The 27,910-nt window shown below is 41.8% G+C and overlaps 1 protein-coding gene and 1 long non-coding RNA gene across 10 annotated transcripts in view; one reads left to right on the forward strand and one right to left on the reverse strand.

Annotated features, from left to right (window-relative positions):
* The window catches only part of lingo1a (leucine rich repeat and Ig domain containing 1a), a 179,447-nt gene that overhangs the window by 13,559 nt on the left and 137,978 nt on the right, over positions 1–27,910 (reverse strand). Inside the window, exon 1 of one of the 9 annotated variants that reach the window (XM_037108079.1) lies at positions 13,944–14,553. The exons of the other annotated variants lie outside the window; for them this stretch is intronic. The gene's annotated coding sequence lies outside the window, so the exon portion shown is untranslated. Of the gene's footprint in view, positions 1–13,943; positions 14,554–27,910 lie in introns of those variants that run through there. 9 annotated transcript variants of the gene reach the window in all.
* On the forward strand, positions 14,308–20,802 carry LOC119024882. The gene is made up of 5 exons (XR_005076626.1): positions 14,308–14,439; positions 14,628–14,706; positions 18,107–18,211; positions 18,428–18,577; positions 20,632–20,802. It is a non-coding gene; the product is annotated as an uncharacterized LOC119024882 (long non-coding RNA).

Here is a 27,910-nt window from a genome sequence, read left to right on the forward strand (position 1 = left end):
CCAAAGAGGATTTTTTTTTTATATATATATTTATATTTTAATTTTATTTTCACACTGAATTTTGAGAGATACTATTTTTGTTTTCAGATCATGAACTTTGTTTCACCGACAACTAAAATAAATGGTTATAAAAAGGCAAGAGTGCATAAGGAAAGATGCCAAAAGACTAAAGACACAAACGCCAACTGCTGCAGTTAGAATAATCCGTTAGTCACTCAACAGAACACATTTAACAGGTTTGATAACTGATTTTTCATTGAAGTGATTTATCAAACAAGAACATCAATTGTTTGCTCGTTTTAGTGTCTTAAAATTGAAGTTTTTGACCATTAGAAGTGAATATGATTGGCTTTTCCGTCAGACAACACAAACACTTGTGAAGCAGTTACATGAAGCGCTGAGCTGCTCCTCACTGTGTGCCTGAGCCTAATTATGCAGATATTTCCAACAAAGACACATGGTTTGCTGCTATTTGCAAACACAAACCGCTCAGTCACTTACATCTCTGCAGCAGACATGAGCTTATTAAAGGTTATTTCAAATTAATTGTTCATGGTGCTTCAGTCCTGCTTTAGATCTTGGGTAAACAAAGCAGTCCCTAAGGCGGAATTAAAACTTAAATGAAACTAGCCCCAAAATATTTCTCATTCTGTGAAGCTGCTTTGCGGATACCAAAAGAAAAATGAATAAAATATGCTACTAATTGCACTGCCCATAACAATTAAGATAACTAAAAATAACTAAGACGCACATTCGTCTTTTGTCAACACTTTGTTAATCGAAAATTAAGAAACCCTTTCCTTTTCCTGCACACAGTACCCAGCAGCTCCTGATTAGGGAGAAACACTGAGGTCTCACCATTATTATTGTAATGAATTCACAGGCTACTGTGCGAAAAAGCAAAGGAGCTTAGGAAAAATAACATGTCCTCCCATCGCCGCTTTGATGAGCAGCAATGAAAACACTCACTTACGTAATCAGTGATTTTTTTCGTCACCTACATCAGACATCTACTTTTTATTTTGTTTGCACCATTTTAAATCCAATTTTGATTAAAAGGGCGAATCCAGGGGAATCAAACCAAGCTACATTTTTATAATGAGGGTTAGGAACCTGAAAAAAATCAACTTGTGGCCTCGCTTCTGTTGTTTTTGTTATGATAATCGCATTAAAGGTTTTCTTTTGAGCGTGATTACTCTCTCTGTGTTCTTTTATGTATGCCGGTCGATTAAAGTTACAGTATGTATGACCTAGAAAATACACAGCAACAAAGTCTGCGTCAGCTCACACACGCATCCAGCCACAGCATCCAGAAGCATTTAAATAATCCAGTTTTTGCTCAGAATAAATCATGCATGAGTGATGAGTTAATGTTATGCGGCTAAATCGAGCCCTTACCTCTTCTATCCCGCATAAGACGTCGTGTCAGATTTAATTTGAGAATGATGGTACTTAAATCAAAATAGTCCTCAAGTAGTGCTGTTGGGGAAGAATCATTTTTTTTAAATTTTTTTTTGAAAGGTGAAGACATTAAAATTGTCAAACTCGACATAAGAACCCTACTGAACATCTCCCCCCCAAAATTAATTCAAGGGTGGGGGGGAAGATAAACGAACGTTTTCCGAGGGGCAGCCTGAACATATTACTCTTCTCACTCAATTTGAGAGTGAATACATTTTTTCCCTGAGATGAAGTGAGTGGATTTGGCAGTTGCCCTGGGAGTGTGTGTGTGTGTGTGTGTGTGTGTGTGTGTGGTGGATTGGGAGGTGTTTGTATTTGGGCGAGCTCTTATGCCGGCTTAAGGAACAACCGCTATATCAACTCATCCATATACATCTGTAGCTTTAATAGCTGCAAATGCACCGCAAGCTACACTGGTTCCTCAATTAAGGAAGTCAACACGGAAACGTGCCTTCATTTGATAATGAATAATTTAGAGCGGGTCTTATTGGCTGGCAGGAAGTGTGATGGGCACAGTGTGAGGCGGCTCAAGGCCATATTGACTTTAATTGTGACTGGCATCTACAGGCTTTCCTCCCAGTGTGGAGAAGAAAATGTCCCTCTGCTTAGCTGGCCCTGCAGCTCGCACTGAGGCCTTTAGAGGGAAATGAGCTGTAATTAGTTGATAGAGAGGTGACCCCGATGCAGGAAATGCCACACTAAGGCACGGGGATCAGACACTGGACGATAAGATCGCTGCCCTCTCTAGCAAAGAAAAGCATCTGATTAAAGGAGAGCTCCAACTACGCAGGGATAATTTTTACCAGTCATTAGCAGTGATGGGAATAACAGCGTTAAAATAAACGGCATTACTAAGGGCGTTATTTTTTTTCAGTAACTGGTACTCTAATGAACTAACAACGCTGTTACCTTTACCGACAGTTAAATGTGGCACGTTATAAACTTCAGTTTACACACACAGCAGCCTCACACACACACAAACTAGCAGAGGTTAGCCGCAGCAATGGCGAGTCCGGAGGGAAAGTTGGCATTTTCAAAGTGGAAGTACAGACGCTACTTTAATCCCCTTGAGGTAAAAGGCAAAAACATACAAGTGTACATTATGTCCCAGAGCAAAGTGTTTGTCCATGTCTGTTGTAGACAAATGTAATCTAATGAATCACCTCTCAGCGTCACACACTGGTGGCCAAAAACATGATGATCGCAGGCCAGGTGTGGGATACTTCTGAAAAATATTTGCTTATATCGTGTTTATGTAAAACGCTAAATATCTACTTAAAAGGCGATATCCTTTGGCAAACGTTTTCATAGCTCATCAAAGAGAAGTAGAATTGATAGAAGACCTTCTGTGGCCACAACTTTGGGCCATTTTTCACTTCTGAAATAGCATAGTTTCTTCAAATTACTTGTTTTTGTAGGACATCCATGAAGGTGAACCCAATTCACAGATGAGGACGGTTTTTCCTGGATTTCAAAATGGGTGCTGGTGTATCCACACATTCACAAGACGCATTTTCATCGTGAAGCATTACATTCAAATAGACTTTTTTTCCCTTCCGCAAAGAGTTCTTGATTTATGGCTCTCAAATGTACAGACTCGTGTATAAAACTGCCTGAGCAGAGTCACTTCAGTTTACCCATTCAGGATTTATCTCCTTCAGTGGTGTGGGCTCAGACAAAAACACTGTCTCCTAAGCGCTTTATCAAAAACTGGAGCTGCATCGTAAGGAACAGCACATGAGCCAGCAAAAGCTCTGAGGCAGATCGCGGTTCTGGACCACAAAAAAAAAACAAAATGTATTTTTTCTCCCACTGCAATGGGAGAAAAAAGTCAAAAGGCACATAGAAGTCACAGGTATGACAGATCTGCAGTGTGTTACTGAAGACCTGTCATCTATGTATATGGCCTGTATGGTGTGGTTTTTATTGAGTGTCGACCCAGACTTTAATTTGGTGACTTTCCGCACTAAAATGTAATGAGTGTGGACGCAGGACAACGAGGCTTGTGAAATTCATCCAGTGCTGCTCTAGCAATGGCAAACAATGACTCAGGATCTCTACACCAACTTAAAATGAATCACCTGATTGTATATGCAAACCAAATGGCGCCTGCTGAGGCATGCAAACTGATTGCAAATGAATTGTTCACACGGCCACGGTCGGCTAGGTCATCGATTCAAATGGCTTTCTGCTGATAAAACTGGCTGGACGATTGACACATTCCCGCAGTGAAGGTGAGTTACAGTATTTAGGTAATAGTGGGATTTTGTTACACAATGTAGCTTATATGTTTAGTTTCATAGGACTCACATATCAGGTGTGAATCAGTCAGAACTGAGACTGATCACTAAACCTGTGTGAACTGTCCTACAGAGGTTCTCAAAACCTGTACCACAGCTCCCCGATAGATCATTTGATTGCCACTTTAATCATAAAATATTCATATTCTTCTTCTTTTCTGAGTATCATTTCACCACTGCAACCTCATGTCAATGCTTCCCCCCCCCTCTGCACAATCTACAGGAAGCAGAGTAGGCCTTTGCCGACCTCACCGCGGCTCCAGTGCAGAGATAGGGAGGCATAATCCATGTCCTCGGAGAGATCGCCCAGAAAGATGAAGTCTTAATTAGCCAGATAAAACCCTACATAATAACGCTATTGATATGGGAAGTGAGGACTAAGCAGAAGGCAAAAAAAAGAGAACAATGACTGTATATAAGATGGCCGAGATGGGTTTCGGGAGACAGTTGGCGAAGTTACTGCAGTGGTTGAGAAAAAAAAGGGCAGTTCCCTCTCATGCTCAGACTCCGGCAAGAGGAGCATTGTCTCATCTCTCCGAGCAATCCACCTGCTCCAAATTCTCTCGTAAGAAGCTTAGAGAAAAACGCTGACCTTCATATAATCAAAGATTATGTGGAGGAAAACAACAACAGTTTTTGGAGTACTTAAGCAACAACACTCACGGGAGGTTCGAGCAATTAAAGGCAAAATTACTTGTCTAAGCTGTCCTTGCATCCTCCCGTTCCCTATCTTTGGCTCCCCGTAGTACGAGGAGGAGGTCAGGAAGACAGTGAAAGGAAGAGAATCACATCTCACTATGGCTAATCCTAGGGGGCACTAGAGGGAGCAGAAATCTCCCTCTTAAGAAAGACAATCTAGGTATTTCACATGCTACACGTGGATCAATGACAAGGTGACCCTGTGGGGTAACACCAGATGGCTTTAAGGGTTTGGCAAAGCCACTGCGAATCCCTGGTGAACACTTGTGACACCCCTTCAAAGAAAAAAAAAAAAAAAAAAGTTACAGAAAAAAATCACGAGAACTTTATTCCTTAAAGTAATTTGGCTAAAACCGATTTAAAAATGGCACAGTTATGTGTGGATTAATATTGCTTAGAAAAACCTCATTAGATTCTGAGTGCAGCTCATATCAAAGCCCATCCAACCTCAATCTGCAGAGCTAGGGGGAGAGCTCCGTTCTGCCACTCATGCCTTAATTAATGAGAATGAGAATGATTTTTTTTTTTTCCCCCCCCTTTGGTTCCCCACGAAGAGCAGCGCCTTTGTTGAAGCACGCTGCCAGCCATGATGATATGCTTGTGGACACCTGTTTTAGGATTCCATCTTTGTTGTCTTGTCATGTTAGCCTTGTTGTGGTGAAACTTGTATGACATTTACAGAGGAGGTGTAAAGCCAACTGTGCTGGAAAATGTTTGTGAGTTCAAGAAAAAAAAAAGGAATTATAATAAAGCAATACTTTGGCCGAGGGGATGAAGTGTCAGTGAAAAACAAATCCTGCCGAAGAGCTTCCACATGAAACAAAAAGCAGAAGGTTTGTGCCGCAGGGCAGCAAACTGTTGGGCTGCATTAATCAGTTAGTCGCCCAGATGGAAACTCACCAGCCACAGTTTTGCTCATTCATCAATTGCTTCGGTCATTTATCAGCCAAAAACTGCCAAACATTCTCAAGATGCCATTATTTCAATGTGAGGATTTGTAAAGATTCTGTTTCCTGTCATTGCAAACTGGGTGTGTCACCATTTTAATTCTTAAGTGTCTGAAATGAGCTTTTAATTTCATTTTTTCAAAATCAAAGCTGGACTGGAGATGCTTTTAGTATCTTGCTTCTTCTCGGGTTGCCAAACTGCCAGCGTCTGCTGCACATCTGAAATAAGTCATTTAAATTTGACGGTATGTTGACATACCCTACTTTAAGTCTGCTGGTCTGACGACAACACCGCCAGCTGTGGGAAGTTTTGACAGCTGTTCCTTTCTGACATTATATACACTAAATAATCAACTCTTGAAAAAGTGCTATAATAATCAATAATTAATGAAAATAATTGCTGGTTTAAGCTCTAGTTGTCTTACTCTTTTACAATAAAATACTATTCAGTACATTTGATATTGATAGTATAATGCACATGATGAAAAGTCCAAAAGCTTTTGAGGCTGACAGACAAGACTTGGTAAATGGAGAAGTCACCACATAGTTTCCATTTAGCCGTTTTAGTAATTATTGCCAACATGGCAGGAGAAAGGACAAGAAAATGCAAAAAAAAAGCTGAATTATTTATTTGATATTTGCATATCTAGCACCCGTTCAGGGCGAATGGTGAGGGATTATGTCATGGAGGTTTCTTATTTTCTCCTGAAACTGACAGATGCTTTCCCACTCCCTGCTCCCTTAGCTAAATCGGTAATGAGACGGAAGGGTTAAAATTGGCGGGACCATCCTCTCGCATCAGCGCTCCGCAGACCTGATCTCTCCCCTCTCTCAATTCCCACAGGTTCCCAAAACTACTTTGCACTTCTGTGGCAGCGCGTCACTCGCCCAGCGTCCAACAAGGTCAAATGCCATTTCATTTTCTCGCCTTTGATCGCTGCCTGGCTCTTTCATCAGTCTCACCCTCCCCCATCCACCCACATGCTACCGCTGCCGCCACCATTTCACTGGATGAACTGCCCTCACTCAGCCCTCAGGTTTAGATAATGTGACTGGCAGCAGCCGAACTTAAAAATATGTTTTTTCCAGGGGTAATACATGAGCAATCGGTCAACTTCAGCTTGGCAGCCTCGTAAAGTCACCGCTCTGCTTTTGCTTTTAGGATGGCAAAAATAATCCAAGCAGACCGCGAATGTGCATTTAGGTGTGGCATACATAAATCCCAAAGCCATCTACCGGTAATTCTGACGCTGCTGTCCCTGAAGGAGGCTTCCTGCGTTCTCCTCTCCCTGAATGATGGCTGAAACACATTGACTAAATGAGAATCTCCATCTTGCCTTTCCTGCTTAATCAACCCCACCCGTACACTCCTGCAGAGTCGCACCAAACAATCTGCATATTCCAATCAAATCTACAATGTCACAACCGCAGCACTTCAGTAGGCCATCAGCTATCAATTGCCATTGCCATTATTTAGATGCCTTAGTGGGCTAGGGGTTTAAGATGCTAACCATGTAATCCCATCATCGCCGGGGAACCTTTGTCATATGTCATCCCTCTCCTCTCTCCCCTTGTATGCTCTCACCTCTCTGTCTTCATTCTAATAAATGTTGTCCACACCCTAACGCTCGGCACTGTGCATCTTTTGGATCCAGCACGTGATGCCGCTCAGATGGACGGTGAAGAAAATAAAATGCGGACAAGATTGATGAATATGGATATGCTAAACATGTCAACCTGACATCCTGCCTACAAAAAAAGCGTGTGAATAAAATAAATAGTCTCAGGAGCTGTATTTTCCGTTTATCAATAAAATATAAAGATATTAACTGGATGTGGCTTCACAAGCCTGAAGAGTCGCTTGCTTCATTTTCTCTTGCTTGTTTTCATAACATTATGAATTCAGCACTTTGGGATTTGGCTGCTGGTCAGACTAAATAAGCAATTTCGACACATTACTTTGGCTGTGAAAACTTGTGATGGGGATTTGTCATTATTTTTGAAAATCGTTGTCGAGCAAATGATGATGTTTGTGGGAAAAAGAAAACAAAATACAGTAATCATCATAAAAATCATTAGCTGGAGTCGTGATGGTGGATTTCACGACGTTTGCAGTGTTTATATGTTGTGGACATATTTTCAGACTTAACGCTGATGCACATGACCATATGGCAGGAGCTCCTGCATTGTTTGTCACATTCAAAAGCAGACAGTCTAAAGTATTTACATGCCAGAATATGTCAGACTTATCCCCGGATATAAACAGAACGCGGCAGTGGAATTCAAAAATAGATCATCCTGATTATTAATGTGGATGTAAACACGTTCGGTGACACAGATCCTGCATTTCCACAGGAACTGAGCGCTCCTTCAAGTTCAAGTCTTGTTGGCATTATTTCTACGTCTTCCGTTGTCCAGCAAGCGAACATCTCCTCTTGCCACCCGGTCTGGTCGATAACCTGAAATCTGACCTCTTGTTTCCCCTCCCTGCACTTTCGCTCTCCTCCATCGACAGTATTAGCAGTTCTTTGTTACAACGTTCTGTCATTTCTGCGCCCCTTTCTCCCTCTCTCTCCCTCCTCATTGACAGAAAGTGGGTGGTGGAGAGCCAAGGCGAGAGAGAGAGAGAAAGCCAGACAGACAGACAGACAGAAGGAGCTTTTAGTGAAGTTAAACAGAGAGAGCACCAAAGAGATGGGGAAAGTGAGCTTTTAGGGAACTAAAAGCCTCAGTCCCTTTAAACCTCAAAGCGAGGCCCCTGTTGTCTTGACACAGATGATGAATGGCACCAGACTGTCGATAGACAGAGAGCAACTAAACATAGCTAACGAAAAGGAAGGGGATAATGGTCTTGATGCACATCGAAAATGTGAATCATCAGAACACAAAGGGTAGCTTTTCTATTCTGGCAGCATTTGAGGAGAGTTGTCCGCGTTCTTAATGAATTCTAATAGAATTATAAGCTGTAAATGGCACCTTCTGAGTGCTATGCTGGAACAACAGCAACAGAACACGTTCTGGGACATATTCAGACCTTATTCAGAGTGGAAAAGGAGTGTGAGGAACTTCTGCTCTGCACATTGGTTAGCTAAGCCCTGAGCAGGTCCAACAGAAAAAAACAGTTCCTTTTAAATTAGAGGACACCTGCAGCAGATCCAGCGCAAAATAACAACTTCACTTCTAAGTAGATCCTCGGTCAGCCTGCCAGACAAAGGCGAGAGAGTGGAGAGTGCTAGTGCCGCACCTAAACACCGAACTACGTGAACTCTGGATCTCAGCAGAGTGTTTTAACAGCTATCACGTCGGCGAGGTGGAGCACAAACACAAATCTTGTTCCCACTCACGGAAAATATCATATGCTCCATTCAAGTGTGGCTGTATAAGTGGAGCTGCTATTGTCCCACGAAAAAGCACTGTTTGAATGGATGCTTTCAGTTGAACAGATGCAACAAAATTGTAATTTCGCCACACAATGCTAATCAGCTCCATCGCAAAACAATTCATTCAGACACTAGTTGTAAATGCAAGCGAGAATATCAAAATGGGAAATAATGCTCATTGTCTACAGATGGAAAGGAAATGAAAGGCATTGTAAGCATTGACAGATATAGAATATAAGACCAAAAGCAGCACACCAGCTACTTTCAGGTGGCTTAACATCACTACAGTCTCCCGTAACAAGTGATTACTTATACTCAAGTGTTGTTTCAGCTCCAGCCTCCTATCGTGCGCGGCCAGGGAGCAAACGACTGCCTCAGCCGATGTAATTTACAGCCCTCAAGCAGCTTATTAAGGTGGCATATGTGTCACTCACACAGTCGTCCAAGAGACAGGTGTCTAAGTTTAAGTCTGCCTAGCAACAAGGGTGCCAGCATAAGCACTTATTAGTCCCTATGCAATGAATACAAATGTCCTCTCAAGGACCTAAGCAAGCATCGAAAGGCCTCACCAACCTCTGACCCAAACCTTATCCACCGGCATTTTTTTTTAATCTTTTTTTTTTTAATGATGCATTCTCCAAGGGACTCCAGGTGGCTTATAGCAGGATGCAATTTCAACCTTGGCAGTAATGAGCTTGCATTTTATATTATTAGTTTAGAATACAGGTGATTTTAAGGGAAACGGTTGAGCACTATTAGAATAAAAAAGATGCTGTATTTACATGTAGACTGGATGGGGTCATGACTCAGAGGATACAGTCCTCTGAGGATGCTTTAGCAACCAATCCGTTTTCGCTGGCTGTTCCCGTTTGAAAAAAAACAAAAAACAAAAAACAAACAAGTGGCAAATCCAGCCCTTCTTTGCGGACACCTCGATTTTCCGCACAAGAGGCGAGGTCGCTCTCTTTCTCCAGGCACCTTTGCAGAAATCCTCTAAAGACATTTTGCACAACACTGTGAGGCAGATCAGAATTAGCTGCACCCGTATGTGCTTTTTCTAACATCCCTTTTTAAAGGTGAATGGACCCTACAGGCTAATGTGAATGCCTGGCATTTAGACACGCCTCTGACATGCCTCTAACAGGGCTCTACAGCGCGATGACATTTCACTTAAAGCATTAAGTCAAATGCTCATGTGGTTTTAATCATAATTGGTCATGTCAGACATTCTTGCTTTTTGCTGCTTTTGCTCATTAGAAAGAGCCCTGGAAGATCTCTCACAAGGATGCTTCAATTCAAAGACCAGTGACGGTGAGATCAGGATATATTCGGTGGCGTTCCGTTACGTCACATGGCCTTGACCGTGGGGAAGCATCCATTCGCGGTTCTGCACCCGCTATCATTTATGTAACAAATGCAAGGTTACCAATTTTCTGTAAATTCTGGATTAGTGTATACGGTAATTATGTTAATGCATCCACCACGACAAGATTAAGGGAAATGAAGCCACTGTCACTCTGATGAAGGTAAAGTGGAGATCAATGCATATTCAAATATGTGTTCATACAGGGCAACATTTGCAGCAAAAATCCAGAATTAATTAACAGACATTCAACGGAGCTCTGTCAAAGCAGCCTGGTTTGTCTTGGAGCTGAGAAAAGAAAGAGCATTTTTGATTTTTGGTCACCCAGAGGCCTGCAAACCATTAAGTCCACTGTGAGAGCAGTAAAGGAGAAACACTTCTGACATGGACACCGTTGTAAAAGACAAAACCACATTTTGTTGGATGTAGCTCGGGACAATAAAGTCAATCTCCGCAGAGATGTGTCCCGCGAACTGAGCGGTATGGCGGACTCCTGCGACGACAGAACTGTGTCCGCTGGAAAAAAAAAAGGCGATATGTTTTCCGCACTGTATTCCAATCTGACTTTTGTTTTTGTTTGCAAATCAGTGTGATCGGGTAATCCTCACATGATCTTGTGATTCTTGAGCGCTCACGTGATTTGGGAAGCAGGGCTGCTTATTGTGTTCTCCGAGCTGGTTTTGTTTGTATGGAAGTGCCACATACATGAAGAATGCAACCAAGTACAGTACAGTATGGTGATTTCAAACCTTTTTTTTTTTTGGCTGAATTTACAGAACAATTACTGTCTTGTAATTTGGCAGTATCATCCGCCACTAATGACAACCAGCTGCTGCATCATGAGACACAACTGCACAGTGTTTTCATAAGTTACTCTCAGTTCGGGTGCGTTGGTGAAGGGCAGTCAAGTGAGACTTTTCCTGTGCTTGAGCCTCATTCTTTTCGCCATGTTCACAAAATGTGAAGAGTCAAAGGGATTACACTGTTAGACCTTCGAAAGAAAGACTTAAAAAAATACAGATGACTTTAAGACAGCCCTTGCAGCTGCTCTTGCTGCTCATCTAGTTCAAAAGACATCCACCAAGGACAACAGCAACTCGCGAACAGGAACTTTCCCCGCGCCTGCCATCAAACAGCTACTGTGATCCCACCGCAGGCCTTTTCATGAACATGGCATCCAGCCTCGGGCAACGGCGTATCAAGGCGGTGGCATCGAGTGGAATGGCAGCCAGGTCGTATGAAAACAACATAATTGCCATCCCGGGTGAAAACTCTCAGCACTGTGTCATCGAAGGATTTATGTAGGCATCACCACTGGGAGCTAATAAACACCTTGTCAATGCAGTAGGTGTCAGCTTTACACCCAGGGTGATTGTCTCCAAGAGATGTGCTCACGCGTCACGGCCCACCGTTAGCCCGCTCACTAACACTACTGGTCATTTGGCGTGTTGTGAGTACGCAGGCCGGCGATCGGTCGCCACGCACTAACAGCGCGGTCCACACCGCCACCACCCACTCCTCGTCTCGACTGCTCCTCTGCCCCGCACTGCTGACAAATCCGTGCTGTTTTCTTTCCTGAGATGATTAAAACGCTGCACGCACTCTTATTGGTTTGCTGTTCCATTGCATCTACATGAGATTACATTACAAACATGCTGAGATGTAACAATACCTCAGTGAAATATAATGCTGTTATGAGGAGCATGATTTTCCTGTGACATCTGATACTCTGGTATCATATCGGCCACTATGTAGAGGTTTACTGTAGCTTATTGCAAACATTGATCACCCAGTTGTAATTCAATAAAGTATGTCAACAGCAGCATAATGTTCGAGGACTGGAGGGAGGGAGCAGGAGGTGGGGGTCTTTGTTACATGTGTCCTAAAGCCTCTTGCAGGGGCAGGGAGGTGAATCCTATTGACAACTGGTAGATAGCCAAGGTCAGCAGCCGCACATTTGTTTAAAGACGGCGGGCCGGGGCGTCTGGATAAAAGCGGATCACACACTCCAGCAGCCTCTTAGCCGGCCGCGAGGCAGCCGCGACTTGAGTCGCCCGGCAGTCCCGGTAAATCAAGAGGGATCAGCAGCAGAAACCTGACAAAAATGCAGCAGGGACATAGTGACACTGAAAACATTTGGGAAGGTCAGTCTGTAGTCACAATCACGCTGAGAAAAAGCAGAGGGAAGCTGCTGAGGGTGGTTTTTTTTTTGTTTTTTGTTTTCTCAGAAGGGGAGCAGAACAAAATGCTGAAAACAAGAGAGCCCGGGAGAGGAAGCCACCCCTGTGCCACACCCTTTGCCCGAGCATCCGTGTGATATCTCAAAGTGTATCGGCCCCATCTATCATCCTTGGATTGTGAGCCCTGATAAAGCCTGAGAGGCTCTGCTGATGCTGCTGCTGCTGCTGCTGCTGCTCGAGCTACGGGGAGGCTGCTCCTGTTCTATCTGGCAGTCCGCTCCCTCCGGCTATTTATAACCAATAGAGCTACAGCACTTTATGAATGTCCGCAGGCACAGCATCACACAGTCTTCTGATACTCTACCGCAACTGTTTTTTTTTTTTTTTTTTTTGTATATATATTCTTATTTGGTGTGCTATTATAACAGGCAGCTCTGGACAATAAAGGTGCTTCTTCTTTTTCTTTCTTCCAGAGGGGCACTGCTGTCATATATTCTGTGCAAATGCTGCCTTGAATAACAAACAACAGAAGGCGTGTTGAACCACACACACACACACACACACACACACACACACACACACACACAAGTTTCACCCTGTGTCCTGTGTAGTCGCAGTGCACACTACATGTAGATCTCCATGACTGCTGTTTTGTTTAAAAGAAAAGAAAAGAAAAAAAAATAATAAGTCCCCAAAGTCGTTTCTGGGGGATCAATAAACACGCACGACTCCGTTGCAGCAGAAGCCCTGAGTCCATCTAACAGATAGCCATCTTCTGCAGATGAATAAAAACGGCATATGGGGAGGATCACGACTGCTCCACACTTCCCCACAGTCAGAAATGTTACCTCAGCAGAGCCCATACATGTCCAAATAAAGGCTGGATTAAGATAACATTTTGCACCCCACCCTCCCATCCATCCAACACACACACACACACACACCCCATTCTCCCACATACACTCACATTCGCGGGACAATTACATTTGATTAATGGCTTTAAGCTTTCGTCCTCCCAGACAGGTACACACACACATACACACACACTCCCAGAGAGATGACCACAAAAAAAAAAGAAAAAAAAAAGGAAAAAAAAAAGAGGAGATTACAGCGTGCGATATGGGCGCGGATGACAAATCTATAAATTCATTTTCAGGATCGGAGTGTATTAGATGCGTTTTCACCTGCAGAGGACGCGCCTAACCACGCTCAAGTCCCATCCTCGCCTGCTTCTCTGTCCTGTCAACCGACTGTGCCCCGATCATCGCGGACGCGCGGGCGTTATTTATCGCCGATTTGGCAGAAATAGGTTGAGTTTCAGGGTGTGCGGGGAGGTAAGCCTCCCGTGTGAGCTGGCGTCGACTCCGACGCGCAATCGTTCCCCCGATATATGAGGGGATGTTTTCCTCAAAGTAGCCCGGAGAGACCGAAGGGGGTTTAGCTGCATTATGGATTACCACCTCTCTTAAAAAAAAAAAAATCTTGGCCTCAGCCGACATTAAACTGCATCGACATGAAGAATGAGAAGAAGAAAAAACAAACAAAACAAAACAACAAACAACACACACACACACACACCGCACGTTTTCAGCTCTCCTGATCGGGACACTCACCTGCTGTAGCCTTCACTGCTTCCGAGCATCCTCTCGCATTTCTCCCCCCCACCCGACGGCAACTCCCAGCCACCAACACTCAGATTGAGACGCACTATCTCAAGTCCATCGCCTTGAAAGACAGCTCTCAAAATAATCGAGACATAAAAAAAGAAAAAGAAAGAGTGGGAGAAAAGAGAACAGCCAGCCGGTTTTTTTTCTTCTTTTTTTCTTCTCGCAGATTCCCAACGAGTTTCCTCCTCAACAGCAGCAGCAGCAGCGTCCGCGTTATTCTTCTGAGATGACAGTTAAAATGAGGCAACCCACACGTACACACACACACACACACTGAAAACGCTCTCTCTCTCTCTCTCTCTCTCTCACACACACACACACACACACACACTCTCCCTCTCTCAGATACAACGCGATCCTCTCTCGGTAACGGGACTCCCCGTGCGCCCGGACGCGTCCGAAGGATGAGCGTCGGAGAATAAAGACGGAATGCAAATGGCAGGTACAGCGAGAGGACAGAGGGAGCAGAACGACTCCCACGCAACCCGCTTCCAGATGCAAGCGCGCAGTTCTCCCTCCTTGATGCAGTCTCTCTCTCTCTCTCTCTCTCTCTCTCTCTCTCCCTCTCCCCCCCTCTCTCTCTCTCTCTCTCTCTCTCTCTCTCTCCGCTGTGTGACTTGCTGTCGTCAGTGGCACAGGCAATCCGCTTGCTGGAGGGAGGGACGGAGATGAACGGCGGAACGCACCCTGCCCGGTGTCCTACTCAAGTGTGAGTGTGTGTGTGAGGTAGAACTCTGTGTGTGTGTGTGTGTGTGTGTGTGTGTGTGTGTTTGCCTATATCTGTTTGATGATGCAGCTGTTCCGTTTTTTTCTTTCTTTCTTATTTATGTATTTAGACCATTATCTGTTCAGATTTCACCCCCCCCCCCCCCCCCCCCGCCCCTTCCACCCCACCACCACCCCGTTAACGCGCGCACAAACGTTTACGCGCACGCACGGCTGCACGGACACACACGCGCGGAGGACACGTTTCAAAGCGGAGAGTGGCGAATCGACAGACAGTGGCCACACATCGCCCTAGCAACACGCAGCAAATGTTTTCCACGACAAAAGCTGCCTGCAAATAAAGAAATGAAATCAGATTTACGGCTGAGAGACTAGAGTCGGGGGGGGGGCGGGTCTGTGAGAGAGAAGTGGCAGTTCCTCTTTTGAGAGCCTGATGGCACTGTGGGCCTCAGATACTGCAGACAAAACACACACACACACACACACACCATACAAACACACTCACAACACACAGCTCTTGTGTTGTCTGGCACATATCGGATCCTTTGTCTATCTCCTGCGACTTAAGAAAAGGGGGTCTCGGGCCCAATCAGTGCGAGATTGCAGAGGATTTTCAAAGAAGGGAGAGTAAATATTTCATAGCAGCAAACTCTCATCATGTCCAATCCACTGCTCTGTCTCTAATGTGATGCCGGAGTGAGAGGGGATCGAGTTGTTGTTTTCTTAAATATATGATGATGAGGGGGGAATTCGCCGACACCCGTGCTGAGCGCTCTGGGATCAGCTCATGGTGGATGAAGTGGGTTTTGAAATGTATTTGAGGGGAATTTTAGCATCTGAGAGATAGGACTCATTTGTAGTCACTGCCCAGGGTGCACACTGATTAGGCAAGGTTTGTGGGAGGGCAGCAACTTTGATTGATTCCTTTTACACTCGCCTCTGCTCGACCACAGGAGGGCCGGGAGTTCATTCGCTCGGGCCTGACGAGGTGAGGTCAACGAGACAAAGTTCGCCAAAAACTTCATTTCACAGGCCCGCAAAGATGTCATGGTATGTTGGTGGTAGATGCCAAACAAGACGCCAAAAAATGTATTTCAAATTTACTGAGAAAGGATGGTATTTCTTTCTTTTTTTCTACAAAACTTCCTACTGGTTTCTGCTTTATTATGCTGATGATGCCATTTTAATTTAAAACTAGTTTCTGTTTAACTTCCCCTCAGCAGGCCACTTAACTTAAGTGAGTCATTGCAGCTTCAATTTTAACTAGTTTCTGCCCAACATCTGTTCATCAGGCCATTTTCATTTCCATCTAGTTGCCATTTAGTTTCCCCTCAGCAGCCCGGTCAACTTGAGCGAGTTGTTGCGGCTTCATTTTCATCGGGCTTCTGGCTAACTTCCCCTCTGCAGGCCACAGAAGTAAAGTGACTTGTTGCAGCTTAAGGTTCATCATTTCCCCTGAACTTCTGCAGGTCTGCAAATTGAATTCTAATTTTTTAATCCATCACTTGAGCTGATCAGTCCAACTCTGGAACAGTTTCCCTGACTGCCATTTTGGTTTGTTTGTGTTTTTTTTTTTTTTTTTTTACAGTTAGCAGGCATTCATTACCAATTGACACAGCTTCACAATCAACAAATCAAGTGATTAATTTCTAATTTCCCATTTCCCATTTTAAAAGTTGAATTCCTTAACTGCCTATTGAGGCCTTCAGATCACTCGAGATAAAGGTCACTCTTCTTTTTATATTTTGAGACAAGAATACATCAGCAAATAAGGTTAATATTTACAATAATTTAAGTAAATGCATATCGTAGCTGTGTGCGAGGGAGAGAGTGACAGAGAAAAAAAACAAAGACAATGAAAAAGGGAGCCTGATTGTCGAAGTGGTGAAAATGTATGATGGTTAAAAACTTCTGCTGCAGCAACTCATTTCATTGTAGTGGCCTGCTGAGAGGAAGTTAGACAGAAACTCACCATAAGCAGAAACAGTAAGGGGGTAGCAGCAGGATCCAGAGTGTATATTGAATCGAGAGAAGGTGTATTCTGTTGCTGAACAATTTAACTTTTGATTTATAAGAGGGGGAATGTCGTGCTGTGTGAACCACTTCTTTCAGATTCAGTTGGAAACTAAGATGGCACGATCAGCAAACAGTTAGGCAGCAACCAGTCGGAGTGTAAATGTATGCAAATTAAATTAAAGTTGCCAGATAATTACACACCATTACGTTTCCAGGTAGGTCCCTTCATAATTATTTCTTAGCTCTTAGCCCAGTGAAATACCATACAAATACTGCTGTTTTAAAATTGAAACATCATCCCAGGTATTTGATATGCAGGCATGCCCACAGTCAGGTAACCACAGGAATCCTGTTTCAAACAGTGTAAAGGCAAGTGCGCATGGTGTGCTATGCCAACAGAGGCGACAGAACTTGACAAAGAGCTGTCGCAGCTCAAGTGTCTGAAAGCTAAACTAAAGTTCACAGTTCCCTGAACGGCAAACAGATGTACAGTTGACTCTTGTAGTGAGCAGTAAATTGATGTTTCTGAAACCCGATCATTGTCATTTTCTTTCATCGCTGGCAGATGTAATGTCACAAAGCTCCAATTCCAGGGTTCCACTTGTATACTGTAGCGCTGAACATACATTTACCAGGAGCTATAGTTGGCCTTTGTGGCTCTTTTTGCCTACATTAAAGCTAGATATTGCAACTTTCAACACAAATCTTTTAGGATATATTAAAGATGATCAAATCAGGAGTTAACAAATTCCATTCCATCACCCGTATCAGCAATTAGAGGCCCATGAACTTCTTGATTTATGGATGTTTATATGGTGCTTATTCAAAGTTGCCGTTCTTAAATACTTGCCGTATTATTTTAATCAAGAGAATTGGAGTGTGTGTAGACAGTGTGCTGGGAGTGTTAATATTTCATGTCTGACAACTTTTCAAATCAACTGCTTTCATTATGCAGAGATCAAATCACTGCGCATTCATCACGGGTGACACCTGAAAGGAACTTAAGTGCATTGAGCCTCCTGAGATTAGTTAATGTAATGGATTAATAACTAAATTACAGCAGTGGCTGTTGCCCCTTTTCAGACTTAGTGTACAGAGTGTTTTGCCTGCTTCATGTGGCATCACGTGTCAGTCAAGTTTTCACCCATCGTCGAAGACAGAAAATACCACTGACGTGTTTGTCTGGCAGTGTTAAAATGCGTCTCTGTCTTTCTTGCATCCTCAAGCTTCTCTGCACACGCTCGGAGCAACTTAAGCCACTCAGGCATCACAGCTACATGTGAATGTCATCAGCATCAGTTCACGCATGGCCAAGGCACCCTAGCCATGAGTACAGTGTATTTTTTTTTTTTTTTTTTGTATTTCAGAGCTGTTTGCCAGTGCTTGGCTGTGAATCCATTCCTTAAGGAGGAACATAGGGTTCCTCTTTTCCAGATCAGTACACCAGGCCTGATCTAAACTCCGCTGCGGAGGTAACTCAAAAGCTACTTTATTCTAAAAGTCAGTTGACATTATATTTCCCTGGATATGGATATGACATTAAAGAATAAATTATTTAAATATGTTTTAAATTCTGATGCCCGGCAACGTTTTTCCTCTGACATTCATATGGTCGTGCTTAAAGCTTTATGTGTTAAACACCAACTATTGTCTGCACACTAACAGCACTGGTCAAATGTATCTTCTAGGTGGAAAAAACCCCCCAGAAAGAATGAGACAGGAAGGGAAAAGGATGCACCTCATGGGAAAAAGAAGAGAGGCTAAGTTCACGGTCTTTATCCCCGCCCACCTCGTCTCCATCCTCTCTGCCCTGCTAAGAGCTGCAAACAACAACAGAGGTAACAATGGAGACCTAGTGACGCCATGGGCTTTGAAAGCATCCCATCAATAATGAATTCGCTCTGCTGTGTTTCTCACCGCCGGCACGCACGCTTGTCCTTAATATTTTGTTATACTGGGTGTGAGGGGTGTCTGTCACATGGACACCCTCGACTGTAAAACCTAAAGTGTTCTGCAATGAGATTAAAAAATAACCATTTGTTCGTTGATGATAGAATCATTTCCCCTGTTATTCAGAAGGATGAGTGGTTGTGCATGCTAACCAACAACACTGTCATTCTCCCCATTTGACTGTGCTGATCAAGTCCACCTCGTAATTATCACAAACACGAGTCACGTGATTGCCGACATTCTTGTTGCGGAGATGCAGAGAAACGTCTTTACATATTAATTCTTGAAATGTTCAAATGTTTTATTCATTTTTTTTTTACTCTCTCTGCCAAATTGAATACAGGTGACAAATGGAAACTTGCAAGTAAAATCCAAGTCTTTTGAATTGAGTAAATTAAGATTCACCGGTGGTACGCTGTTTTTCATCTTGTGTTCCTTTGGTATCCTTTGGAATAAAACATGAAAGACCAGCTCTTAATGTGATTTGCAGCTATCAAATAATATCTGATTGTATCAGAGCGTGAAGATCTCCATGATATTATCCACCAAAAAAGAGTAGTACTCAGTGAATTGTGAGTAAATTTAACATGCGCAAAAAACCAAACAAACCAAAAAAAGAACTGAAATATAGTGCAAGAAAGTAATGCAAGTGGTATTGTATTCAGAACACAGTGATCACTGTGGTTTCAATATGACTGCACTGGACCACTTTATAGCACAGACTTTTATGGCAAAGACGCGTCATAAACTGCTGAGTTGTCTGAAGGCGTGCTGACACATTTCAACAGCAAAGAACAAAATGTGAAAGCCTTTATTGAGTATTTCTAGTTAAATATATTTTCTCTGAAGCAATTCCTATTCCTCTGTCTTTTTTTTCTTTATTAGTGGAGCTGCACAAGGTCTCTTATCAGTAAAAGTTTTCTTTTGTTCTCTTTTTTTTGGGCCCAAGCAAACAATTTGCACCCTGCTGTGACAGCTGGCGAACCGCAACCTTGTAGAGGTTTTTTTTTTTTTTGTGGATAGCTCTTGATAGGAAGTGAGGTTTGACAAACCCTCCTGCTGAAAACAAACAAACAAAATCTGCTCTGAAGAAAGTGGACCCCCTGTATCAGGAAGCGAGGCTAAGTAACTATATATATATATATATATATATATATATATATATATATATATATATATATATATATATATATATATATATATATATATATATATATATATATATATATATATAGTTCTTTCAAAACAACATTTTAGCTTTGTAAGTTCCTGCAAACAACATATATAAACATTTCAACAATGTGCGTTCTGATTAGATGTACATGAGCTGACTCTCAGTTCAGGAGGAGGAGGGGATGGTGGTGGCAGGGCTCAACCTAGCAAGACATCTGGGACTTTTGGCAACCATCTCTGTGACAATCAAACCAGGTATTTTAGGCCAAAACGCAATCTTTTCCTGACCCCAGTCAATGTAAAATTACAATTCAAAACATGAAACAAATGGAGAGTTCCAACATAGCCGTACGATACGAAACACACAACATTGTACAGTGGTGCCATTTCTTCTAGCGATTGGCTTCAAAATAAGTCAGTCTCGTCCTCTGTCGCTAATAATTACACCCAAAAGCATCACCACAGCCTGTTCAGTCTGGTCAAATCAGTTTCTATTTTTTGTGTATCCTAATAGTACAAATCAGAAGTCCGCCTCAAGGGGCTGTCTGATGTGAGCATGTACAGATTCTATACTTAGCCGTGTCACAGGCTGCTTATGGTGACACTGTGATTTCAGCGCCATCACTCTGAGTGCTTTTCATTGTGTTCAGCAACATGGACAGAGCCAGACTGAGGTCCACAGCCACAGGGATGTCATGTTCTCTTTATACAGCAGCACAAACAGACTCTCAGATACATCAGAGCCAATTGTTTGCCACCTTTATTCCAGCCAACAACAAGGAGAGCCTTGCTTCCTGCAGCAGCAACTCGGAGGGAGACCCAGATGCTCCTCGGTGCGAGAGAGATACGCTAAAACTTGACACTCAACATATGAATTTCAGCTGTAACTATCATTGATGCTATGTGTTACCTTAAGACCTAAATCGTGAAATAAAGAAAAAAAAAATACAAGCATGATATTAAAATGCCCCAGTTCTTCTGTTTTTAATCTGTCTGAGTCTTTAACACCTCAAACATAAGCATTCAGCAGCAGCGTGGACAAGCATCCCAAGCATCGCCACAGCAAGACCAATCAATCATTCTGTGCTCACCCCTTGTGGCCTTTCTAGCAGTGGCTCCCTAAAAGCCTCTGTTTTACCACCATCTTGCAACACGCCTTTCCTTCTGACCTTTAAATTGAATACACTTTAGTTGTACTTGCATTTAATACATTTCCGAACCACTCTCGTGGGTTTCCTGAAAAAATGCGCCACGGAAGCTCTTCCTGTGTTTCTCTACTCCCACTGTGCGAACGCAGGCACTCAAACACATGAACATTTTCCTGCATGACACATTCTTAGTCGTTTCTGTGTGTCAGAGCCACTTCACATTATCAGCTCGCAGACAGACAAGCAAAGTAAATGCTAATTAATAGGAACATGGTTGGCAGGGTGGTGCTTGTTCAGAGGAGCATCACCAAACCAAAGTTTGAAGCAGCACCATATTTGTCTCCTTGTGACATGATAGCAAAGTGTGCCACTCAGTTGTCATATTTTCTTTTGTACTTTTTTTCTTTTAAATCGCTATTTCAGCTTGCAACATTAATTAATTCATTGTATTTTAATTGGGTTTTGCTGTAACGCTCAAAGAAACTTGGTATCGGCTTTTTAGCTTGGCTTTTTACATGTATATTTTATTTTCTGGTAAAACAGCAGCATTCAACACAACATGCTTTTTGAACATGTACAATGAAGTGAAGACGAGAACAAAGCTATTTTAATTTGATAGTTTTTTTTTTTTTTAAATAATTTTTGAATGTGTGTGAATGCATTTAAGCGTCAATATGCTGCATATACATTATTCATAACAATGTATTTAGGCTTAATTGTAGTTATGTTGTGTTTTGCCTGATGGCTGATTCTTGAATGTCCCTTATTATTTTGATGTGTTTTTCTTATATATGAAACTTAACAATATAGATGCAGCATTATTATTTATGAAAGTGAAATCATTTGTCTCTTGGCTTCAGACATGTGCTCTGTCTTATGATGATCATCTGGTTGCATAGTATGATTGGATGTATTATATATGGTATAATGTGCTGTGAAAATTAACAAAAAGGAACTGAGGTTAAGGACTTATTCATCTTGAACAGGGCTGGTGTAGGCCCTTCTGTGATCAAGTTTTTTGACTTCAGCTTGACATATGACACACAACAATAGTATAAGAAGTCTTATGTGTATCATGAGGCAGATATTGAGATGATTGGAATAATGCATTTTTGTTTTGGGATGTTACAAAAGATGAGGAGAGACTGCCTCTGTTCAGTCACCATCTACGCAGTGCTCATGTGTGACTCTTGCTAGAAAATAGATGTTGTGTCGAAATTGGTGTTTGACCAACTCTCATCTGCACTAGACAAGGGACTGGTTTTCAGTTGCCACAACATGGCAAAAATGTCTTGTGTATCTATATATTATCATGATAAAACACATGGATGGACAGACAGAATTTCTACAGCATTGTACAGGACAGTACTCTTATGCCAGCAGGACCAGGAACTTTAGTGATCAGTTTGGATAATTGCCTACTAATGGCCTCACACCTTCTCTCTCTCCCTGACACTTGCTCTCGCAAATACATAAACCCACTCACACACGCATACACCCACGCACACACACACACGCACACGCACACGCACGCACGCACACACACACACACACACACACACACACACACACACACACACACACACACACACACACACACACACACACACACACACACACACACACACACACACACACACTGTCACTCACTCTCTACCTCACAGTCACTACTTTGCCTTGACTTGTATTATTATGCTGCTATGTGAAACGCTTGATGCAGTGAAAATTGGAAAGCAGTGCATCTGGTGAGGTTGGAGGGGAAAACTACCCTCAATGGGCTTTGGATTGAATAAGCATTGTCATATGGGCTTACAAGCAGCAACCCAATGTGTAAAGAATTAGATTTGGCATTACTGACATCTGGTTTTATCCCTGCAAATGCATAACCTACACATAAACAGATTAAAAAATCCCACAGTCAAACATACTAATAACATCCTGTCATACTGTGAAGAATATTGTTTGGGGACTACACAGGGTTTGGACGTGGTCATCTTGATTTTTCAGCATGATATCCTTGGGTGAGATATATTTCTAATAAAGCGAAGGTGTCAACCTGATGTGATAATGACAGTCATCAAGATCACAGAAATCTGTTTGAAACAGTTGGAGTACACCAGAGGACAATCTTTGTGATGGCCATAAAGATGAAGAAATATGTGCAATGAGCAGCTAACTACACAAAAGCACCCATAATCATTGCAAAAGATATTCCTCAAGGTTGTATTACAGTAGTTTTTACACAGTGGTCCCCATACAAGACTTAGTAGCATCACTGGTTACAGCGTGTAGGCTAGTTTTGCAGTGGAATCTTCAAATAACAACAGATGATTTGGGGTACACTGCCCTTTTTATAATGAAGAAAAAAATACTCTTTACCCAAGCGACATTTACAAAAATCTATCCTTAATTCCGGAGAGGTAACAGTCTTATTCAAGCCAATCTCAGCAAATTGGACCTCGCTATGTTAGGCCAGTGGTCATATGAGCAACTCTTTGTCTTCAGTGGTTTAGATTTCCCACAAAACAATTGGCAGGCTGCAGCTCTCTCATTGCAACTCAGACAGGCTCAGTGCTGTGCAAGAAGGACTGCAAAGAAAAATGATGCTCCCATGCCACTGACACACATTGCTTTAGGCAGACTATCATTCCCATTAAACTAATAACAGTTAGCTTCTTATCTCACAATGTCTTGGCAAAGTCACTTCCACCCTTGAACAAAACACAATGTCTTTGAATGCTGGGGCATAATATATCAGTGAGGCCCAAATGAGACTGCATAATCCTCTGCAATTTGCCTTTCCACTGCATTTTTCCGTTCACAAATTTCCCTTTTTGGTGACAATGAGGCTGTCCTTCAACTTCACAATCAGGCAGAATTTAATTATCTTTTTTTTTTATTTTTATTTTTTTATCTTACTTATACACTGTCAGGATGAGAGCCTAATCACTCGTACGAATGTGTTTGTTTTGTCAGAATAAAACTGGAACATTTGACTGGACATTTTAAGATTCTATAATAAATATTTAAAGTTGCATATTTTGGCCAGGTCAGAGGCCAGATGGTAGGCTACAGTCTACATCTATAAAGCATAGTCAGTCAGTGGAGGACTAAGGGATGATGAAATAAATTAAGCCCTCTTGTTAAGCAGTCAATTAACAATTTCCTATACATGAACATTTACTGTCCAGGTATACACATTTTGCTATATCTCCTTGATTAAGCAGATACATATCATACAGACAAGACAAGCCATTCATGGAAGATCTTCTGCACTAACAAGACTAAACATTCATGTACAGCAGGGCTTCATGTTAAACTATGCCATACAACAGTGGCCTTTTCAAGGACCAAACTGAACTCAACAGTTTATATATATATATATATATATATATATATATATATATATATATATATATATATATATATATATATATATATATATATATATATATATATATATATATAAAAATATCTAGATTGAGCTTTAGATCTAGCTTTCATTCTCTTAAACATAGTGGAACTAGATGGAACTAGTGGTACTCAAAGTGCCAAAAAAACCCAACTATTCAACAGCGATTTGTCTTTCAGTTACCCGATTACTCAAGGTAATCTACAAACCTTGTTGTGAGCATTTCATTGAGGAACTGCTTTCTTTTTATATTACCATGCAGTGGGAAACAGGCAGGCATCTCCATGGCATATATCTCCAGAACTCGGCATCTCACACCTAAACGTTCTAGATGGATAAATGCTACCAAAGGTAAAAGTATGCATTTTTAATTTTGAGGGGAAATGTCCCTTAAATCATTTGATATATTGAGATTTGTCACATTGTACAGTTCAGGTGTTTTTTTTTTACTCATACTCAACATGAATGTAATATACGCCTGTATTATCAGAAACAACCCTGATAGGACTAGTTTTACCTGGGAAATTACATTTAAGGCAAACTTGATGGTGGGACATATTAACATTGACATAAGATAAAAACTAGATGTTTTAAAAGGATTCTTTTCACTCTTCAGAAACAAAATTCAAAGCACCTTTTCAATTCCTAGAACAGGTGTCAGCCTTGACAGAGTAATTTAGCACCTCTAGAAAAATAGGTCCCATTATATCAACAGTGGCTGACAGTTCCTGGGGGATGCCCTCTGCGTTGGGATATTTTGCTGTTGGATTAAGTCTTAAGGGTGTTAAAGCTCTTGTAGAGCAAAAAGATCACCCAAACTATTAGTGTGGTTGGCAGACAACGATGGAAGGTAAAGGGAGTTGAGGAATGGCATTGTTTTTGTGCTATCGCCTTGAGAGTCAGAGGAGTGTAATTTGGAATAAGGACTTGTGAAAGCATTATTTACCTGTCAAGGTACTGTGAATAACTCAGCGTGTCCCCATTTGACAGGGTCTGCAGGTGCAAAATATTTCCTGTTTACGAACAATTTCTAAGTTTTCCTCTACTTTTGTGAAATATGTTTTTGATGAATAGATTCATCGCATTTATTTCTTTCATAAATACATGTACAATCACCTCACAGCTGCCTGTAAACCATTGTTATCCTGTAGTGCTCAAGGCCGTTGCTGTCCCTTTCAAGTTTAAAGGGTGGGTGAGGATGCAAATATTGCAAATACTTCATTTTACAATGTCCACCACACCTTCACACCGTCTATGACCTGCATGGCTGCTTAGTTGCTTGCCACGAGAGATCCTCAAAGAAGTTAAGGACAAATTGGAATTCCTTTGCTTATTTGTGTTGTACCTTAATTTAATAAAGGAAATTGTTATATTCTGGTTCTATTTTTTAGCATTGTTCATTTGATTATAAGGAATAGATACCGTCCATTAACCGTTGAAGTTATGTTGACATTAAACAAGAGTGATAGTTTATGTTTAAATGTAAAATGAGAATGCCATGTTTCCGTGTTTAAAGATAATAAAAGCAGATCTAGGTGGTATATAAATACTGTGAATGTATCAGAACTGTAAATCAAGTGAGAAATGCAAAAGCATAAGCCCGATCAAGCCTGTGAGAGCTGACCAATCATAGTGGACTTGGGCAGTGTGAGAAAAATAATGTTTTAAATTAATTAAATATTAATAAATTAATAATGAAAGTATGTAAATCTATTCTAGAGTATGACCCAAAATACAGGTATGCACCTGAAAATGAGCATAATAAAAGGTCATCTATAAAGGTAGCTGTATTAGTATCATGAATTGAGCAATTTTTATTGTATAAGTCTGCATGTCCATTGAGTGCCCTAATTTAAAATCTATGGGTAAGAAATGTGCCTAATCATGCCTTTGCACACATTATTCAAACTAAATATATGGGTTCAGCCTAGGTTTCAGGACCTCCCATGTCAGATTACCACTCAATATACAGTATAAGTGTTGATTTCACTACATGGTGTTGGTTGTATGCCACTATGACAGTCAGTAACTGCAGATGATGTTTTATCTTGTGAAAAGAGCCATTTGGGTTTTCGTTTTACCAACGAGACAAATGTGACAAATGTGTCTCCCTATAGACAAGCTATTACGAGCAGCACTTTGGCCTCAGACCCCTGCAGATATTCTGCTCATGGCCTCTGAAACAATGGCTCCATTTTTATTTATTTTTTTCATCTGGAGGGCACCATCCATCGCCGGAGCTACTCGCCTGTCATCTCACCACACAGACAATGGCTTCCTGACACGAGAGCTCCTTGTAAAAGATGTTGCCAACCCTCGATCTCCGTGCAACACAGGCACGCACATAAAAAGTGTGAGCATGCACAAACACGTAGCGTGGGCCCATGAACACACAAATATGCACACCCACACACATGCACAGAAATCTAATCTGCCCCCGAATCAAATCCCATCTTTTGTTTTCCAGGCAGTAAAGGAGGGTGAGGGAGTGGTATTGGGAAAGGTGTAAACTGGTAAAGTAATCACTATTTCATGCGGTTTTGGGGTCACCCCCCACTCTTCAGCAACACAACACCATTCTGAAGGGTAGAGAGATTTCAATCACTTTATAGCTGCCACCATAGCTTTAGTAAATTGTTGACAGCCAAATCCATGCCGATCCTTTGAGTGATTGCATGCTGCGAAAAAGGTCTAATCTCATTTTCTCTTCAGCTTCTGACTGCCTATAAATGAACAAACATCACATTTTGGTCTTCAGTGTATTTTGCTTTTCAGAATGCAATGTTGAATCATAGAGCAAAGACATTTTATAAACTGAAATATAGTTAGGAACAACAGTGAAAGTCAAGAGTCAGTGTTGGGGACCTAATTCTGTCCAAGGTGTGACATGTCTATTGAAAAAAAAAATGTCCCTTCTCAGTAAGATGACAGGATGAGCAAAAGATGATTACTTCCTTTTACAATTCTCATAAAGACATGGATGGTCAGTGTTCACTGATTGTGCTGATGTCACACATAAAAAAATGCTTATAGAATCCCAGTGCCTCTGGCTGATTTTCAAATGCATGCACTTAATGCTATTCGCGCATTTAATATCATCACCAAAAGGGATGAGTCATGGAAAAATTATGAGGCAATGTATATGAGCTGCGTCGCTTCAAAACAGATATAAAAAGGGCTATTTCATGCAAAAACCAGACTGGTAAATTTCAAGCAAACACGCTCAATATTTATTGTATCGTTTTGCTGACCATAGTTGCACTCTCCTGTTTTACATGTACTTCAAGTGAAGCCAGAATCTGTTTAAGGGTCACATTTGATGTATAATGTGAGGAGAAGAATATACTTAAATCCTTTATTAATTGTGTGCAAATAAGTGCCTATTCAGACACGTTTACAACCACCCCAGTGGGACCTTGTCAGTGTCTACTTTGTGATTCTCTGTGTGTTCTGCTGTTTATTCATCCTGCAATTATCCATTCATCCAC

The sequence above is a fragment of the Acanthopagrus latus genome, chromosome 8, assembly GCF_904848185.1.
Source record: "Acanthopagrus latus isolate v.2019 chromosome 8, fAcaLat1.1, whole genome shotgun sequence".
Lineage (NCBI taxonomy): Eukaryota > Metazoa > Chordata > Actinopteri > Spariformes > Sparidae > Acanthopagrus > Acanthopagrus latus.